The following is a 7,843-nucleotide window of genomic DNA, read 5'->3' on the forward strand; positions in this document are numbered from 1 at the left end:
CTTTCTTATTGTCCTGACCTAGACACCAATCCTGCAACTGGATGCACAGATGAACCCTTACATATCCATGTGGACCCAAATTCAGGGTTAGGCTTTAGTTTAACGTTAGCAAGAAAAATAAACTCTCTGATTTCACTCCCTTTCTCGCTGATTATTGGGGCTATTTTCTGTCTCATATGTTTATAAAAGCCCTTCAGTCTCTTTGGCTGGTAATAAGTCATTCTGCTTGTTTGCCTCTCCCATTTTCAAATTATTTTATTACAGTAGCATCTAGAGACCCAAACTGAGGCCAGGGCCCTATTGTGCTAGGTGCTGTACAGAAAGTTGAAGACTGTCCCTGCCCTCAAAATAGGGTTGCCAGCTCTGACTGAAGCTATTCTGGGGGATCCCCCCCCCCCCAACATGATGTAACATCATTGTCTTAAAATATCCTATTAAAGTCTCCCAGATTGCTTTCAACAGTCACTGGGAGATCAATGCCAATTCCAGAAGACTCCAGACCAATCCTGGAGGGTTGGCAACCCTACCTCAGAAGCTTACAGTCTAATCAGATGGGGGAGGAGGGGAGTAAACAGAAGCACAGAGAGTTAAAGTAATTTTTCCCCAAGGTGAAATAGCAAGTCAGTGGCAGCAAGAGAATCCAGGTCTGCTGACCCCTAATCAAGTGCCCTACCCTCTAGACAACTGCCTGATTTCCAATACAGGGTTTTTTTGTTTTTTTTTGCAAATTCAGACCCTTGCAACCATTTCCTACAAGCTTTTTTCCAGAAGTGATCCTCTATAAGGTATTCACCCCTGCCAAACCCAATGCTTCCGCTTCACTTCATTTCCATATCTCTTTTCTGAAGAGCCAGGTACAGAGAAAATGAAGTGAGTCAGCAAGTTCTGAAGAGCTGTTCTTCCAGCATAACAGCAGGACAGACTTTTTTTTTTGGGGGGGGGGGGGGGGGGGTTACACAGACCCTCTCTTACTACCGTCCTGATGCCAGGTAGCAAATAAGTGCAGGCTCAAGCCCATCAAGCACCAAATCAGTATATCCGTGCCAAAAACATAACTGGGAAGGGCCACACAACACCCTCACTGTCAGGAAGTCCTGTTGCAGGTTGAGTTTCCACACCCTATGGTTACAGGGGGTGCCTGAAATGCTGCTCCAAACTGTATTTTGGTGTAAAAGCTGTGTGCTGTCCCTGCACATCCCTGGCAGGTGGTGCAGCCCTGCTTTAATTTCTGCAGTGGGGTCACCAATAAGTTCAGCAAAGCTTTTATGTATCAAATGCCCCAACCTTCCAGGAGTCTAATATATTAACAGAAAGTTCAAACACACAAGAAAAACTTCACCCAAGCTTCTCAGCAGGATGGCAGAAGCCATCTGAGTTTCACTTCCACAGCCAGGCCCTTTAAACACAAGGCACTTGACCTTCATTCCTCACCTGGAGCCAGGGGCTTCCAGGCAGCTACAGCTCTTTTTCCATACAGCATACAACTCCTTTCAGGCTGAGCCTCTTGCAGCTAGCTGAGATGTTCTTCTCTGAGTTCCTTTCCTTAACAGTTCACCTTCTCTGTTCCATAGGAACTACTCTCCCTGGGAGCTCTGGTAGCCTTTCACAAGGTCCAGGTGCTCATTAACCAATTAGCTGCATAGGCAGTTAGTTTCTTACAGGTGAGCAGAGATAGGTTTGTTCCCTATCACAGATAGACTGGCCCTTAACTCCTCTTAAAGGGGCCAACCACCCATAAACTAAGATTTCCTCATATAGCAACAATGAAAATATAACTCAGCCAAGCAACGAAACCCAAGCAGACAGCGATGTCTCTAGGACCCATCAGTCAGGAAACTGTTAATGAGTGTTTTACGCATGATGGTGGCATGGTGCCTAACACAAGTGTCTACTGTATCCTAATGCAACACACAGGCTAGCGTGTGCTGATATTGCCCTCTTGGTGCTGACCCAAAGTAAGGATAAGAGATATATAAGCTAGGGGAGTTCTCCTTTAGCTCAAGTGGCAGAGACAAGTGTCATCATTAGTCCTAGCCAGGGCGGGGGAGAGGGGGAATGTAAAGCGCGATAGCATGTGTGTATAATACAGTAATTATATCTTAGTGGTAATGCATGATTTCATTATACAGACCTCGGTGGCAGAGCTGGGAGGGCTGGTATTGTGTCCTCCAGGGTTAGAAAGCCTCATCGGGGAGTGCTGCATAGAGTGTTCTACCTTGCCTCAAGCAGTAAAATCAGGGCACATTACGTGAGACTGCACCCTTCTCCCCCTAGTAGGGCCCAGGCCAGCCATATAATTGTCTTCAAAGATACCTGTGACAGAATCCCTACCCTACTATGACACCGCAACCTGTAATGCACTGAGAAATTTAAAGTGGTACGACATGACCGACAGACAATGGTCAGTCCACATAGCTATTTCCATTTCCAAGGGGGATACAGTTTTCCCACAATAACCATACTTTATTTAAGGGCCTTGCGCAAGCACAGATTACCTCAGTGGGTGCAGCACTAGAAGCTCTGTGATACTCCTAAACAGGAAAGCTTGCCTCATATTCCAAAGATGTATTGCAGTCAGACATCCTGCAGAAATTCTTAGGCAATACCTTCACCCCTAGAGCAGAAAGCAGAATTGGGTCATGTTTCCCCCTGCTTGAAAGTACTGCAGGAGGCACTGATCATGCTCAGTTCTTCCCTATAGCTCAGCAGAAGGAAGGTTTTTCCCTACCCGATTGAAAGTCATCTAAAAAGAGGCCTGAAGACTGTCTCCCACTTGAAAACACCTTTATGAGCTGTGAGCATCAGCCTTAGAAAAGAAAGAACAGGTAGCTCCTGTAATGCTGAAGTGTTCCACTGTTCTCAAGCGTCAGAAGAGAAGGGAGCTCTCACCAATAGGTGACCCCTTCCTTCACAACTGCAACTGGAGATGGGGGAACAGCCAACATTTAAGGCATGTGATGATAGGTAGGAGAGCCCCCACTCGCAAATCAGCTGCCCTTCATCAGAGATGAGAGAGACTACCCAATTGCCCCCACACTCCCATGACTTATTTCTTTTAAGCAAAAAGTCAGGCTAATTCTCTAGGAACTCCTGGTCTTTGCACAGTACAGTGAAAAGAGAGGACCTAGCCAGACACAAATTTGTTGCTGAATAGGACTTTGTGACTATGATACAAAGCAACATGATTGACAAGAACTGAAGTCTACATCTAGTAGCCTGGAAAATACCTAATATAGTCAGTAGGATGGAGTGTGGTGTAGTGGATGAGGCACTCAACTGGGAATTACGAAACTTGGTTATTGACTGCCTCTGATCGGATCAGGATACACAGGGCAAGTAACTTCACCTCTCTGGATACACAGGGCAAGTAACTTCACCTCTCTGCGCCTCAGTTTCCACACCTGTAAAATACAATCCCTTACAGCTTTTTTAATGAAACACTTGGAGATTCTATGGATGGAAAGCATCTCTGTAATGACATTCTGTGTGTTCCTTTGAAGCCTAGAATGTCTATTCAGTCAGTGTGAAGCGATGAAAGGAGCTACAAGCTTGGCTGAGAGCTCTTTTTGTTCAGAATATCAGCAGGCTGAATCTTCACTGGGTTTCACAGTCTGTTGCCATCCATTTTTTAAGTTCTCAGCCATTTTGAACTTTACTGATTACTCCCATGAGGTGTACAGCTACAGTAAGGCATATAGCTATGTCATGCCAAGAGTCTTAGACCATTGTGATATCAGAGGTAACTCAACTAGTTACCAATCTCACCCTACAGTTAATTTGCATGCATCATTTTCATTGGTTGTATGAGGGAGACTACACAGATGGTGGATTACCTGGCCCAACTGCCATCCACACAAGTCTCCTAGCACAACATCCCCAAACATAAAACAACACAAACCAGCCTACGTAATAACTTCAAATATGACTCTGAAGGCTAGCCTGTCTGTTGAGTCAGTGTGAAGGTATGGAAACAACTAAACGCACAGTTGAGAGTTCTTTACCTTCTTTTTGTTCAGAATATCATCAGGTTGAATTATCACTTGGATTCACAGTCTGTTACCATGCAACTTTTAAGTTCTCAGCAATTTTTGGCTCCCCTCACCCCCCTACATGATTTTACAGATGATGCCCAGGTTTTTAATAATTACTAGTAGCTGAATACTGGGTAACAGTTTTATATTAGCTGTATATTCACAAAGAGCAATCCCGCCCACCAGCCAACTGGAATACTTTTTCTCTGTTCAGGTCACTGCACACTTTACAATGTGATATTTCCTATGAGCCAGTGGTGGAATTCCAACCTCTTCCCATGCCAGAGTATCACTAAAGATTAGGCATGTCCCTTTTTGCAGAGCATTGTACCTGTAGTCTCACTTTTCCTGCATATTTACTGCAATTTTTAAAACGTGATCAATAATGTAAGCGCACACACCTACATTTTAAAGAAATAAGAAAAACACAGCATGATTTTGAACCTTAGTTCTGTATCAAAGTAAGGAATACACACAGAAACCATAGGCACCTGAAGCCAAATTTTCCTGTCAGTTACACTGGAGTAAGCACACAGAAGTCAGCGGACTTGCTCTGGTGTCAAAGAGAAGAGAGTTTGGTTCTTGGTCTCTTAATTTTTTCTTTTGCAAGTGATATTCAGTTTGGGATGGCAGTGATTATCAGTCCAGAGTGAGGTTATGTTCCCTTGGTATAACTGCCAGCATTAGTTGCATCACAGTTCTTAGAAGCGCATACACCGTCTTATTAAGCATGTACAGGTGTTGGAAATGCAAGACAAATAAATATGGACTGAGACAAAAAACAAATGCACAGAATGTAAAGTTCTGGTCAGAATGGAACAAATCCCCGTTTACTGTTTTGTACACACATGGGTAAACGCTCACTTGTTGAATCAAATCCTCTTATGGATCATTTCACAGCTGAACAATGCTCTATAGCAGTGATTGCCAAAGTTTTTTTTTTTTGGTTTATTTATTTATTTTTTTGCGGACCACTTGAAAATTGCTGAGGGTCTCAGAGGACCACTTGATGATCTTTCCAAATGTTGTTTGTACCGTTAGCTAACTATTGTAAAGCACTTTGGATAAAAGTGCTATATAAAGAAAACTTCATAATAATAAACTTTTTTTGTTCTACAAATAAAAGCAAACAACTCATATTTTAATATCAGTAGTCTTGCCTTTCTAATGCGATGAAAGTGCCCACTCTCCCGCGCTGGGGATGGGAAGGAGCGGGGGTCTCTCCCGCATCACAGCAGCCACAGAGCTGAGGCTGGGAGGAGGGCCATCTCTCCCTGGCAGCCACAGCCCTGGAACTGGGGAAAGTCGCCTCTTTCTCTGGCCGCCGCAGCCCTGCACATCCCAAATTCCCAGCCCCCCTCTTCTCACCCCACTGCCCCCTCCCACTTACCCCCTATTCCCCCCCAAGGCCACCACCTCACTTTACATGTGCTTCTTCTCCAGGGTCCAGGCACCTAATGAGTGGAGCCATGCCTGCGCAGCTCCACTAATTAGGTGGGTGGCCCTTCATTCTCTCGTGTGCGGCTACCCAAGCACGCACCTGAGAGGGAACTATCCACGGACCAGTCTGGTCCGCGGACCACAATTTGAGAACCTCTGCTCTACAGTAAAGATTTGGACTAACCAATGCAGTGTTATGCAGGCAAAGTTGACCTACTCTTATTACTGCTGATAGGCTGAATATATTCATTTTTAAAGAAAACCACAGCTTTAAAACAAAAAAAAGTCAACCAAAACTTTAAAACAAATATCCAGCACTAAGCACACAGCCTAATCTTCACTCTTTCTAAACATTGCTCTGAAACTGTTTTGGCTTATGGAATTCTTCTAGGTACAATGGAAAAATGAATACACTGCATTTATTTCAATACATACCTACATTTTAGTCAAACAGCTAATTATCTAGGCACGATACAGTCCTCTTGATGTAGAGAGCATCTTCATGAAAACAGCTGTGAATAGATGGTCACAAATGTCTGTTTCCAAGGCAACACTACCCCTCTCGGCCCCCCTCCGCGAACCTCCTCTATTGTAATAGGGGGAAACCAAAATGAAAGTGGAGGGGAGATAACAAATTGCATGCTGCATCCTAGCAAATGTCAATCTAAAACGTACAAAAAATGCTAAATTGTGAAAGAAGTATAGATATTTATATTTAGGTCCATGGTATTTGTAGTTTCCATGGGAACACTACAGAGAAAGGAAAGAGCATGTTGCATGGCACAAAGGGAGCCAAAGTGTAGCAGGAAAATTCTAGTCGGCTTCAGCTTTTTCCAAGCAAAATGATTAAATGTAGTTTAAAAAAAAAATAAAAAAATGTGAAACCAAGGTACTGCACAAATGGAGAGAAGAAAAAGGAAAAATAATCAGAGTAGTTCTTTCCTAGGAGCCTGCAAACCGGCTGCTCGCTTCTAATCACACGCTGCTCACATAAACACCTCATTGCAGCCTGCTTCCTTCTGTCCGTTGACTCTCTGCACTCACTGTCTTCGTGCTTTTTTTAAGAAATCAAGCCAAGTAAAGAAGAAGCAAATGTAAAGTTCTTTGGAAGTAGCATGAATAATATCAGATCACATACCTTGTACCTGCCGGACCTTGACATGTGTGCTTAGAAAGCAGAAACAGAAAGGGAGAGAGAGGCTGAGACTCAGAAATTCCCACTAGTTTGCATGAGCTGTAAGTCAGCCAACACTGGAAAGAAAGCCAGACTCCACCCTCGGGTGGGTCATTAAAAAAAAAAAAAAAGTGGTTCTCAGCTGACGTCTCTCCCCACTACATGTCACTTCCTTTTAAAGCTACAAGTCAGCAGTTAAGGCGAGATGGCTACTTACTTCTGTACTGTGACACCCGCCGGCTTCCTTCCCCCACCAAATAGTAGAAGGAAGTGGTTCACGTTTGAAAACACACTGCTACAGAAACCTCCTACCGGAACCCAAACAAAAGCCTATTGTAGATCACTTTTTTTCTATCCCTTTAATCCTGTTGCTTCCATTTACAGAGAACACTTCTTTCTTCCCATGCTAGCAGTGGTTTTAGTGACATGCCCTAAATACATTGGCTAAATTAGATCATTATTCATTGAAAAGGAATATGACCAATTTGCATTATGCAATGCAATAGCGGCAGCTTTTCCTCCTCTAAATTTTAAGGAGCACAGGAGATGCAACAGTTGAGGCAGAAAAACAAATATACAGGCAACTAAAACTTTTTAGAAGAACACTATATTTAAGTATAAGCACAGCTGATCTGATACAATGATACTTTTTCAGTACACTGAGCATTTTTTAATGAGAACAAGTGCTGCTAGTCATACTGTACCTGTTGTGTCCTCATATGCTGATTAGAGGCTGCGTGTTAGATCTAGAACATGGGAATTGAGCATCTGGACTTAATCCGGTAACAATTCTGGTGAGTCTGTCAATTGGCATTGAGAGTGTCTGACACCTGGCACAAAATGCTCAGCGCCATGCAGAGCTCTAAAGGAGCTAATGTTTTATAAAGAGTGGATCTGAGACAAGCCGAACAGGTGGCCATATGATCAATATAAACACCATATAGGACAGATAAGAGATGTCCAATAGAGTTATCGGGGGAGGAAACCCCCAGAATGCCTATTACTTAAAAAAAGGGACACTAATCTGGACACAACAAAAACAAATTTCAGATAGCAGGTTTCCAAATTCTGAATATTCTGACACACAATATTCACCATCTGTGAAACCAAAACATTTACTGTCAGTCTTTGACTGTTGAGTGGAAAGCAGATTTTATGAATGAACACAATGAGAAATAGCAAGTATACACAAAACGGT

General features: G+C 43.2%; 1 protein-coding gene across 6 annotated transcripts in view; it reads right to left on the reverse strand.

The window, feature by feature from the left end:
* The window catches only part of AGPAT4 (1-acylglycerol-3-phosphate O-acyltransferase 4), a 122,319-nt gene extending 115,381 nt beyond the window's left edge, over positions 1 to 6,938 (reverse strand). The window contains exons 1-2 of one of the 6 annotated variants that reach the window (XM_037895113.2): positions 6,610 to 6,931; positions 2,496 to 2,614 (exon numbers count right to left, since the gene is read on the reverse strand). The gene's annotated coding sequence lies outside the window, so the exon portion shown is untranslated. Of the gene's footprint in view, positions 1 to 1,431; positions 1,659 to 2,495; positions 2,615 to 5,906; positions 5,984 to 6,609 lie in introns of those variants that run through there. The other 5 variants (XM_037895114.2, XM_043544300.1, XM_043544302.1 and 2 more) reach the window with 5 other exon arrangements.
* Between the last annotated feature and the right edge of the window lie 905 nt (positions 6,939 to 7,843).

This window comes from Chelonia mydas, chromosome 3 (genome assembly GCF_015237465.2).
Source record: "Chelonia mydas isolate rCheMyd1 chromosome 3, rCheMyd1.pri.v2, whole genome shotgun sequence".
Lineage (NCBI taxonomy): Eukaryota > Metazoa > Chordata > Testudines > Cheloniidae > Chelonia > Chelonia mydas.